We start from the raw sequence: 12,549 nt of genomic DNA, 5'->3' as shown, positions 1-12,549 counted from the left end.
TTTCCCTTTTTGCTTAGATCCCTTCAGCTTTTTTTTTATTCTTTTGTATTTATAAAGAGTTTCCTCAAATATTTTGTAAGATGAGGCAGGATATATATAAACAAACAGAAATAAACACTGACAACTCCACTTTTTCATTACCCCTAAACTTGTTCTTTTAGGAATTGGCCACGTTGTGGGGGATAAATCTGTGAGCTTTCCTTCAGGCACCAATGAAAGTTGAGTGGCTGAGGTAACCTTCACTGAAGCCTGACTTCTATCCTACCTCGGAGATCATTTTCTTCCACCCAGTGAACCAGAGAGCAGTAAGTCAGGACTTATGGACACAGCTTGGCTTTCTGGGGCCACAGCTCATTAGGATGGTCTATAGCATGTCACTGGGTAACTTCCTGCCCCCGAAACATCACTCCAAAGGAAGGACAGTCTTCTATTTCACTTATAAATCAAGTTAACTCCTATTCTTTGACTTTAAGAAAATAACCCCTCTCTTCCTCCTGGCAAATTTCTTTCCCTTGGTCTCTGTCGTTGCTCACACATGATTCTCGTGGTGGGAAGAGTCAGAAAAATATTAAACTTCTTAAATAAAACTACCAAACCCTGTCATTCAGGAAACACACTTTTACGGAGCCCTTGCGATGTGTAAGGAAGCTTCCGTGTGTTCGTTCGTGGGATCCTCACACTAACTCTGTGTGGTGAGTCTTCTTGTTCTCATATTTAGGCTGAAGAAATGGATGCTCAGAGATGGTGTGTATCTTGCCCAAGGTCACCCAGTACTGGAAGAGAGATTCATGCCACATCCGTCCAACTATAGAAAGCTCAGTCTTTGTAGACTATACTGCCCTACCTCCACCTCTCTTAGGCCTTCCGTCGAGGTTATGAACTTTGAAAGGGAAATAATATACTTCCTGTTTTGAAAATAACAAAAGAAAGTGATTATATAACTTTAATAGTAGGTGTTGTGTATGTATCCCAATTTAAAATAAAATCATGAAATTTTCCCTGTTGATCATTTAAGTGTGAGAAACCCACATTTCTATTTCTTTTTTTTTTTTTAAACTTTATTTGTCAAAGATAGAGAGAGATAGGCAGGCTGAGGGAGAAGCAGGCTCCCTGCTGATCAAGGAGTCTGATGTGGGACTCGATCCCGCAATCCTGGGATCATGACCTGAGCCAAAGGCAGACACTTAACCAACCAAATGAGCCACCGAGGCATCTCTATATTTCCACTTATAAGCACTGTATTATCGTAAATGCACAGCAAACGATATTACACATATTTTGTACATGAGAGACTCATCTGGGGCCTTGCAGTTAAAAAGGGCCAGAGTCGGGATCCGAACACAGGATTTCTGACTCTTAATTTAGGGTTCTTTCTTCTGCTACAACATACACCATTTTGTGAGGCAAAAAAGGGATTTCCAACGGTATAACCCTAATGCTTTGGGGTCAGATGAGTAGCTGATAAGGGAATGGAGGGCTCACATCTGTACCTTCATGTCACTCAGTACGACTCACGGGAATGTTTGTTTTGTTGAAAGTCCAGCAGTTAAAGTGTGATCATGGGTTCCAAGGAATGCGTGTTAGTTTCCTAGGACCTAAGGGCCAGATTCCGTTCCTGGGTGGAACTTTTATTGATTTGACTTTATTTCATTATTCCCAATTGACATATAGTTTAAAACCAAGAATGCCCACCAGGCTGTGAGTAACAATAATCCACAGTGAGTAAAAAGCAACACTCAAATGCTTTGCTTTAGAGATTCTTAATCTGTTTTTGTATCTGCTTATCTTTTTATCATTCTGCATTTTACTTATTGCTTTAATACAGTTTTTGTAATTAGGGAGAACCTATTTCTCCTCCAAACACCAGCTGCACAAAACAGCCAACCCACTGTCCCACTGTATTGACTGCGAATTATTCAATCACCCCTTCCTCCCACACTTGTCCCTTGTTGTTACCCAGGAATGAAAGTAGTCAGGAAAGGAAAAAGAAAAAAAAATCATTCAAGAATTTAGACAGCAGAATGCAAGTGAACTCCAGTCGTAGGACACTCGTACAGGGTGAGCTCAGTATTGCAACTCCAGATGCGATTGTGCGAACGTAGAAGTCCTTCCGTGCTCAGTCTCCCGTGGGAAGGTCCTCTCCCTGCCCCCCGCAGCGGGCTCTGCCAGCTTATTCTCCCAGGGAAGCTGGGACCTCCACTGAGCAGAGCTCATATAATAGCTTCAGAGCTCTTAGCATCTCCGAAAGAGAAGGGTCAGAACGCAGAAGTACCTGGTGTCGGATTTCTTGGTCACTTGAAGGGTTTAACAGACAAGCAAAGTGCTAGTTTAGGGACAAAGATCCCGGGGGATGCTTGGAGGCAGCAGGGGCAGCGTGAGGGCTCTCAAGTCAGAATCTCGAATTCCAGACCCAGCTCCATGGTTTTCCGACTTTGCAACCTTGAACAAGTAAGTCATCCGACTCTGAGCCTTTGTGTTCACATTTCTATGAAAAGGAGATTGTAATACTTTACTGAGTCTCTGACTTTTAAGGTAGGAAGTCGAGAGGTAAGGGGGCAAATCCAGCAGGACCTTGGTCCACAGACAGGGAGGACTTTGGTTTCTACCCTGAGCGTGACAAGTAGAGTCCTGCTAAGAGGTGTGACCTGATCTCATCGAAACTGTAGCAGGGTCTCTAGGTTACTGCCTCAGCATGCTTGTAGTTACGGTAAAGTGGAACCAATGATGTGAGATGGAAAACAGGGCTGGGGAAGCAGAGATACAGGGCATGTGAGTGTGGAGGGCACGAGCCCCGGAGAAGCAGAACGTAGGACCAAGCCACAAATGGTTAGTGCCGCTTTTCTTCATTTGGACTGGGCTAGAGGGATTGAGGGAGAAGGAGGGAGAAGGGCCTGGCCTCCTGCCCCTCCACTCACCACATCCTGCTGCCATCTCGCCGCTCCCGCCTCCATGCCTGTCCTTAGGCTTGAACGCATTTCCATCAGGGCATGCACCATCTAGCATCCAATTTCTCTCTTTAAAAGTCAGCTTCCTTGTTCAACAGATGTTTGTCAATCACCTATCATGTGAAGGCGCTCTGTTAGGTGCTAAATTTACAGCAACCTAAAAGATTATAAACATTTCAGGGTGCCTGGGTGGCTCCGTCATTAAACATCTGCCTTCAGCTCAAGTCATGATCCCAGGATGCTGGGATCGAGCCCTGCATCAGGCTCCCTGCCCAGTGGGGAGGCTGCTTCTCCCTCTCCCACTCCCCCTGCTTGTGTTCCCTCTTTCCCTGTGTCTCTCTCTGTCAAATAAATAAATAAAATCTTAAAAAAAAAAGACTATAAATAGTTCAAAAATCAATCCCTCACAGGGTGATCAAAGAAAATCAATGCAGTCCTATAGAGGTAGATACATTTAGGAACTGAGAAGGAAAAAGGTATACTAATTTTCTGAGGGGTCTACTTGCCTTCTCCCAAGTTTGTTAGCTTAGGGATTTCCCACCAGCTGTACATGGTGTATTATCTGAAGTCATTTACCCTGTTGACAATCACATTCTTGGAATAAGTAAATTCCCTGCAGGTGAAATTGGACAAACAATGCCAGTGACCTCTTTAGCCGCTCAAGTATTGGTCCAAAGGTTTAAAATAATAAGCTTCATTTTTCACTCAGTCTTGTTGACAGACAGTATCAGCAGGGCTCGGAGTTGGAAGAAGTATAATCCTCTTTGAGGAATAGTTCAGAAAATGATTGTTAAGCCTTTTGTAAATATTTCTCTAAAGTCGTAATAGTGATTTCAGATAAACTGTGTGAATAATTGACATAAACTTAAGATTTTTGCATATCGTGAACCTCGGAATGTTGAAGTCAATTATGTCATTGCCAGCGCATCTGCCAAAGTACCTCAATATCTCAATTTATCGTCTGTGATAGTAAGTGGAGACAACAATATAGATTAAGGTAACTCACAGCTTGTTTTAGCCAACAGTCCCAGCTTTCTTGGCAACCATGTTTATTACTGGAGTGGTCGACAAACAGGGTATCCGCAGACGGTAGTGCTACCAGACAGGAAGTTGGCCAAAGGGTCGGAAAGAGCAAAGAAGGAAGAGGGGGCTGTGGGGGTCCTGTGTGTCCACAAACCAATAGAGCAAGCCCTTAATCTGGTTAGCCACAAAGGTTGACCCGGCGTCTATACTTCCTGCCCTGCTGGGTCAATTCAGGCCTCACTTGGGCCTTCCATTCTACCTTTTTGAGTACAGCCCCTGGATGTATCCTAGCACAGAGCAGACTCCCCAGGGCTCCTCTGATTCCCTAGAAATTACCTGACTCCCGGACAGAGTTATTTATGTGGATGAATTTAAGCGCCCTAAGAAAACAAGAAATCTACCCTTGTTTTCATTATCAAAGGCTCTCTGACCTACCTCAGTGCGATGTATATGCTATTTAATATAAAGGCATGAAATAAATTAAGAATGCGTTAGAATAGAAGGTCAATAAGGGAGAGAATATAGTTGGTTTCCCTCATTGACGGTTATCCAGTCGTAGAGCAGTGCCTGACACATAGTAGATGCTCGAAAAATATTTGTGGGTAAGTGAAGGAGGGAGTATGTTCACCAAGCTTCCAATCTCAAGGAGCTTAAAACCTAGAAGAAGGCAGAGGTCATCATCAGAAATCTCCCCAGCAAAGGCAATGATTTTAGATTGCTTTTTTTTTTTTAATTTATTTATCAGAGAGGGAGAGAGAGCGAGCACGGGCAGACAGAATGGCAGGCAGAGGCAGAGGGAGAGCAGGCTCCCTGCCGAGCAAGGAGCTCGATGTAGGACTCGATCCCAGAACGCTGGGATCATGACCTGAGCTGAAGGCAGCTGCTTAACCAACTGAGCCACCCAGGTGTCCTGATTTTAGATTGTTTTAAGACAGGTAGAAATCACTTAGAGGAGAGAGAGAGTGCGCGCAAGCAAGTCTGTTTGGGTTGATGAGAAATTTTGTGATGAAGGAGGGGTCTTTTGGGGGGAAAGGAAGAAGAGGAAAGAGAAATGGAAAATACAGAATAGGGACTTATGTAAAAGATCAGTGTTTGTTTTTTTTTAAAGATTTTATTTGTTTATTTCACAGAGAGATCACAAGTAGGCAGAGAGGCAGGCAGAGAGAGAGGGAGAAGGAGAAGCAGACTCCCTGCCGAGCAGAGAGCCCGATGCGGGGCTCGATCCCAGGACCCTAAGATTATGACCTGAGCTGAAGGCAGAGGCTTAACCCACTGAGCCATCCAGGTGCCCCCAGTGTTTGATTTCAAAGACCTAAACGTCATCTCTGGTAATAATTAAAAGCCCCAAGACATCAGGAACCAGGAAGAAAGAACACGGAGAAATTTGATAAATCAAAATATAAGAGCATTAAGATATAGCAGGTGCCCAACTAATTTGGTAAACAAATACCACTCCAAAAAGTCATCCCAGCCCCCTTATCCAACTTTATAAATAATTGTATCAATTGACTTTTTAAATGTAAACATGTTAAGCTCAAAGTTCTGTTCTAAGTGAAGAGATTATGAGAAACTGCAGATACAAAGGATTATCCGAGTGGTTGGTGGGAACAGTGAACAACAGTGGAACCCTAGGGCATTCATCATAATGTTTGCTTTCACGTAAATCCATCACGAGACAGATACAACCTAAAATATACAAGTGAGCTTTCTTTTTTATATAAGAAATATATGTATTTTTTATATAAAAAATCATTCATTTCTGAGGCCTTGTTTCATTCTCATTTTGTTGAAAATGTCGGCAAATGATGCAGACAGGGTTCAGTTCCACAGACTGTAACTGGGGCAGGACCGTGTCTGTAGTTCTATTCATTGAACACACAGCCCTAGCTCCACACCTGGAGATGCTCAGTAGACGCTCCCCAAATACTTGTTGATGAACCAGTATTTCTGGGGGGTTCTATGTGCAGAGCTCTGGGGGGTAAAGACGACACACGATGGAGTCATGGCTCCCAGCTCGGACGAGTTTGGAGCCCAGCCTGGGGGTGGGTGGATGGCGGGCCGGGAGCAGGCGCAGACAGCACAGCTCTGCCGGAAGACAGCATGGAAGTAGAATCAACATAGTACCCCAGCTGGATGCCATGTCACAACTTATGTGTTATGTTATTATCGGATTCTGTAAAAATGGGGAAAGTGGTGTTACTTCTTAAAGTACAGATTGCAGGGGTGAGAGGATGGGGTGGCCTTGATGAGAAGTCTGGAAAAGCTTAAAGGACACCGGTAGAAATTGGAGGTAACTTTCCCCAATTACATGCCGTGTGCCAGGCTGAAGCCCTTCCCTTGCTTACTCAGTAGACCATGAGCTCAGTCCTCCAACGATCTCTGTGGAAAGCTCTGTTTTCTAACAGAAGAGGAAACTAAGGAACAATGAGGTTAAAGGAAGTCATCCAGCCAGTGACAGAGCCACTCGGTCTGGTTCCAGAGCACCGGCTCTTAACCACACTGGCATCCTGGGGTTTGGATAAATGGTCCAAGGTGCTACAGGTGTGGGAGCAACCCAGGTAGAAGGAGACCCCGAGCTGTGGGGGAGAGGCCCTGTGGTTAGACGGTGCCCAGTGTGTTTGGGGAAAAGTGCATTTATAGAAGGTTGGCAGGGAACATCAGTAGGATGAGAAGGAGAGAAAGGCAGGAGGTAGTGATCAGTAGGGAACATGTACACCATGTTACATTCACACCAAGATGTTATAGTAGAATAGTTAATGAATGGAAAGACCTTCATGACATATGATTTATGAAAACCGTAGCTATCACGTTCTAGATCTTACCAGAGGCCAGGAACTGTGTCACCCAGTTCATGTGGCTTATCTCATTCATACCCCCACAGCAGCTCTGTGGGGCAGGTATGATTGTCCTTCATCTATTACCACAGATGACGAGTCTGAAGCTTAGACCGCGTACGTGACTTCCCCTTACTCATGTTCTCTGTGTCACTCATCAAACTTGGAACTACCGATTAAGTAAAATAGAAGCTAGCAAGGGCCAAACTTACAAATTCATTATAGGAATTTTGTCCATTTTATATATTTTAAGACCTATTGAAGGTTTTTGAAAATGTGAGCAATTCTAGTGCATAATTATTGAGAAAAGAGAAAATATGGGTCAGGTTTTGTTCTTGTGGTTTTTGTTTTTGTTTTATTTTTTCCCTTTTTATTCTCATTCATCATCATTGACATTCCACAGACATCCATCGGCATAGGACAGCTGGACTGAGGATTTTGTTCTGTTGGTTTCCAAAACACATCATCAACTTCTAATATACTGTAATCAGTTATTTGTTACGTTTAGATTGCTTCGCCACTGCTACCCTACGCACCAGAAGAGCAAGGGCTCCTTACTTACAGTCTTAGCACCTAGAACAGTTGTGGTGTGAAGCAAGTATTGAATCACTTTGTTGAATGAATTATAGTTTTTAGTCAGTAGTAGACTTATTATAAGTCTACTACTAAGTAATAGTAAGTCAGTAGACCTTATTTTTTATAGCAGTTTCAGGTTCACAGCAAAATTGAGTGGAGTAGAGAAAGTTCCCATATGTCCCCTGACTCCCCTCCCTTGGGTAGAGTCCCCCATTACCAATATCCCCCACTGGAGTAGAACATCTACTACAGTCAAGGAAACTACATTGACTCATCATTATCCCCCAAAGCCCATAGTTTACATGAGGGTTCACTCTTGGTGTTACACAGTCTATGGTGTAATGTCTCAATGTAGCCTTCTACTCTCACACAGAGTAGTTTCCCTGCCCTACACTTATTCATCCCTCCCTCCCCCCAACCCCGGCGGCCACTGATCTCTCTGTTTCCATAGTTTCTCCTTCCAGGAATGTTGCGTAGCTGGACTTAGGCTGTACGTAGCCTTTCACATTAACTTATTTCACTTAGGAATATGCCTTTAAGCTTCCTCCGTGTCTTTCTGTGGCTTGAAAGCTCATTTCTTTTTAGTGCTGAATAATACTGCATTGTCTAGATATACCACAGTCTCCTTATCCAGTGAATTATAATTTTAGACCAAAAAATGAGACAAGAAGATCTCAAGCTGTAAAGTCATTAAACAGTTGCTCTGAGTGGACTTTGGGAGTTGGAGCTGTGAAGGGCGGGTGGTGAGCAGAATGGCATAGAGTGTCGTGGATGGAAAGTGAGGTCCTCCACCCCTGCAGCTAATGTTTCTGAGCACCCTCTGAGGGCAGGCAGAGTGCTGGGTGCTTGAGGGCGTGGAAAACAGGAGGCAGTCCCTGCCTTCTCCCCACCATACCCTCGGGTTGGCTGCCAGTGGGGCATGGTCATAACCGGTCCGTCGGGCTCTGCAGAAGTCCAGTGGGGCCTGGAGCAGCTTACCCAGGGCTCTCTCCTCTCTCTGAGCAGATCGAAGAAGGGGGCAAAGCGGACTTGGTGAGCTCCAGACTGCGGGCCGGGGACGAGGTGGTGCACATCAACGAGGTTGTGCTGAGCAGCTCCAGGAGGGAGGCCGTTTCCCTGGTGAAAGGATCCTACAAGACCCTCAGGCTGGTGGTACGCAGGTAGGCTGTGCCGTGCCTTCACTCTCCCTCCGTCACCAGCCCCCACCCTGCTCCACATCCTAGGAAGAGCTGGGATCAATAGCTTGTTCTCTAAATCTCCCTGCGGGGATCCTTCTGCCTCCCTGCCTCCCCGCTGCCCGGCCCTGGGTTTTCCCTTATCCTTCCTGTGGCATGTGAGGAAGAGGTTGAGCGAAGACGGTTCAGACACCACTTTCTTTTGAAATGGTGGCTTTCCCAGCAGGTATTGGGCTTGGCACAGCTCTGCCTCACGGTACTTTCTAAATTTCTGGGTGTAATGAAAAGTGACTGGTCCCAGATGTGGTCGGAGCTCTGTGAATCCTTGTCACCTTGTGGAACTAGAGGAAGCAGTTGGCTTGGGGCTTTAGGTGGCATTCCACTAGCCTCACCTACACTGCAGCCGTCATCCAAACAAGCGAATTCCTTCTTTTGTTTGCTTTGTCTTGTTTTCCTGGTGGTAACCCTAGTGGCTCTTGGAAAAGGTTTGGGTTGTGATTGGGTATAATGCCTTACTTAAGTGGCTGATGTCCTACTCCTGGAGAAACCTGCATCCTGGCAGAGGAAATTATTTATAAAAAAGGTAAAGGAGTTAAAAAACATTTTTTTAGCACTGTTACAAACCAAGCACTGCTCTGGTATTTTCCATATGCTAGCTCATTTAAGCTCACAAGAATCTGGAGAGATAGCTATCACTGTCCCCACTTATAGGCAAGAGGCTGCCGAAATGGCTGAAGGTAGCAGAGCTGGTAAGTGGAAGGACCAGAAGAGAATGTAGATACGCTTGGTTCCGCTTCATCCGCCACTTGAGAGTCATTACCTTGACCTACTAAGCCCTAGGCCCGCACAATTTTCTTATTTAGATATTTCCTCACTAATCAGGTTTTGGCTGCCTTACATGGCAACTAAATGTTACAACATTTGAGAATGTTCACGTTGGCTAGAACTCTAGGAGTCATCCATCAAGCCACGCTATTTTCAGGATGTGAAAATAGCGTGCTCTTTTCATCACTCATAAGAAATTCTCTCATGGGACCATTCACTCCTACATTCATCCATTCCTCAAACTTTCCCGAGTGAGCCCTCGCTGAGGGGACTAGCAGCTCCTCCAACCACAAAAACACAGCCCTGGGTGTGGTCTCACCACGTCCCCAGGCTCTAGAGACTCTCCTGAGTGCTGCGCTGTGTCTGGCTTGTCTTCAGGGCCGTCTAGCCACACACTGCTTCTCCGGTGGTCAGGGATGGAGAGTGGCTTGAAACAGAGTTCGATCAGGCCCAGGCCCAGAGCTGATCTCATTCCAGGGTTGTCTAGCTGTGTGACCTTGGGCAACTTAGCTAACCTCACTGAAGATTTCTTTTCCTCATCTTTAAATTTCTACTTTACAGGGTGATTGGAAAGATGAAACGAAATCCTGTACATCCTCCTGCTAGCTACTTGGTAGCAACAGGAGCTGCTGCTCTTGATATACTATCCACCAGCTCTAGGCACAGGCCCATTCCTTATGGGCCACGATTTGACGAGAGCAAACGGTTGTCCCAAACACAGTGGCTGATTTCTCAAGCTGGTGTGTAGGAAGTCACATAACTAAGAGGCCTATTCCATGTGTCCAAAAGCGTGCTGAAGTTTTCCAACTCGCTTTGGCGTTGGCACACAAAGCCCAACTTTAGAACACCGGCATTTATCTGTTGGTGGAGGGAGAGTGGAGTCCGTACTCTCGATTTGTTTTGATGGGACTCTAGTGATAGATTAGCTTCTGGAGAGGACGCCTCTGTTTCTGGCTATGACAAGGAGTCATGTTGGCCTTCTGTCCTGCCTTCCAGTTGATGATGGCGTAAGATCTGAATAGTTTCTAGTAGAACAGGAGACAGTCCCGGGGTGGAAATCTGGCCTTGTTGTTTGCAAGTTGTGTGACCTTGGACCTCTCTAAGCCTTAATTTTTTCATTTATAAAATAGAAATAATAGTTCTCGCCACAAAAGGGCATTATATGGATTTAATGAACAAAGAATAAGGACATAGTAGATGTGCAATATTTGATCATTATTATTCTGGATCGGGTTAGAGGGGCACGTGAGAACACGGAGGATTACTGCCATAGGGCCAGAAATGCTGATGGCCTGGTTATCAAGAGATGCTCCTCACCACCACGACCCCCCCCCCCCATTCCCTTGGTGAGTTTACTATCATTAAGGGGCTGGTCACCAAGCTTCTGGTACAGAGCTGATCATGACAGTGCCCAGGAGCTCATGAAATTTAGGAATGTTCACTTACATTACCCAAACCCACAAAAAATTGAAGGATACGTGCCATAATGTCAATGTATGCACTCATTTTGATAAAGATGACTCCGAATGGAACAGGTACCCGGTGGCCCAAGAATCAGTGTACCTTACCTGACAGGAAAACTAAGTAAGAAGTCTGACCATAATGAGGTCAGGTTGTGCCCGGTGACCTCCTTCAGAGGGAAGGGAGTGGGGCTGAGGCCCCACTCTGACGGCCAGATGGCCCAGTTTCCACTAGGGACACGTCTGCCAGGTGGCCCAGATGCTCTGGTGAGTGGGGACACTTTTCCCTCCTGACGGCAGGGAGTCCTGCTGCCTAAGACATACTCTCCAGTCTTGTTTCTTCCCTGTGTGGGCCCCCCACCCCGCGCCAAATCCCCTTTCTGATTGACACATTCTTTCTTTAGATATGCTAATGTGATCGATAAGGTTATTGAAGAGTCCTTGCTGTCCCTGCTTTTGGTGTGGGAAACATTTTGCCTCAGAGATGCCTTTTGAGTATGTCTTATCTCGTCTATTATGTGTTGATTTTTATAGTGGAACTCTTGGAGTATGAGGAAAAGGAGGCTGTCTTTACTTCTCACACGGACTGAGAGATGGGGATTATAAACTTGCCTTGGTAGACATGGATGGACATTCCTCCCTGACCTTTCAGAGAACTGGGTAGAAGCAAGCCCCTTTGCTCTGGATTAATCTGGCTTTGTATTGAATAGAGCTGTCGTTTTCTTGAGAAATCTTGTCTTTCTACCTAGGCCCACGTCAGGTCCTGAGATTTCTTTTCCTTCTACTTTTTTGTTTGTTTGTTTGACAGAGAGAGACACAGCAGGGGGAGTGGGACTAGGTCCCAGGACCCTGGGATCAAGACCTGAGCTAAAGGCAGATGCTTAAGGACTGAGCCACCCAGGTGCCCCTCATTTCCTCCTACTTATTCATGATAGAGTGACTTGTGTATTTCATTTGTTAATCTTTTTTTCCCTAAGTGATCTCTGTACTTTTAAAAAAAAGTTTGAGGTGGATTCCTGGAAACATTCCTGGAAACATAACTCTGTTTTCCAGAGAAATCATTTGTGTAGTGAAAATTCAGCAGCTCTAGGTATACCTGCCTCCCCCTACCCACCCCATAAAGTTAGTTTTGGGAGGGTGAGGGCAATACCGCCCATCCATCATTAGAAATGCCAAGAACGTAGAGCAGAGAAGTGTTTGTATAAGTTTTGAGGGTGTCTTACCCAGTGACCAAAAACAATCAAAAGTAGAAACACCTTCTTTAAAGGTGACAGTGACCAGAGAAATGCAGAGTGTCAAGTGAGCTGTGGGCCAAAGACCTTACAAGATCTGCTGACCCATGAAGAAGGGAGAGCTGAGTCCTCCAGGAAGAGGGAGTGAAGGGGCAGTGTCCACGCTGTGGGAGCAGAGAATGTTGGTGTTGGATGCTGGGTATACGAAGAGGAAAGGTCTACCGTTAGTGATGGATAAATGGAGAAGAATGATAAAATAAGAAGTGACCAAAGAGGGGCACCTGGGTGGCTCAGTGGGTTAAAGCCTCTGCCTTCGGCTCAGGTCATGATCCCAGGGTCCTGGGATCGAGCCCCACATCGGGCTCGCTGCTAGGCAGGGAGCCTGCTTCCCTTCCTCTCTCTCTCTGCCTACTTGTGATCTCTCTCTCTGTGTCAAATAAATAAAATCTTAAAAAAAAAAAAAAAAAAAAAAAAAAAAA

The 12,549-nt window shown here is 45.3% G+C and overlaps 1 protein-coding gene across 1 annotated transcript in view; it reads left to right on the top strand.

Annotated features, from left to right (window-relative positions):
* The first annotated feature begins 8,374 nt into the window (after positions 1–8,374).
* Positions 8,375–12,549, top strand: part of SHROOM3 (shroom family member 3) — a 183,867-nt gene continuing 179,692 nt past the window's right edge. The window contains exon 1 of the mRNA XM_032836578.1: positions 8,375–8,538. The gene's annotated coding sequence lies outside the window, so the exon portion shown is untranslated. The remainder of the gene's footprint in view (positions 8,539–12,549) is intronic.

This window comes from Lontra canadensis, unplaced genomic scaffold (genome assembly GCF_010015895.1).
Source record: "Lontra canadensis isolate GAN:19392208 unplaced genomic scaffold, GSC_riverotter_1.0 scaffold1, whole genome shotgun sequence".
Taxonomy (NCBI): Eukaryota; Metazoa; Chordata; class Mammalia; order Carnivora; family Mustelidae; genus Lontra; species Lontra canadensis.
This window is presented reverse-complemented; position numbering and strand designations above follow the sequence as displayed.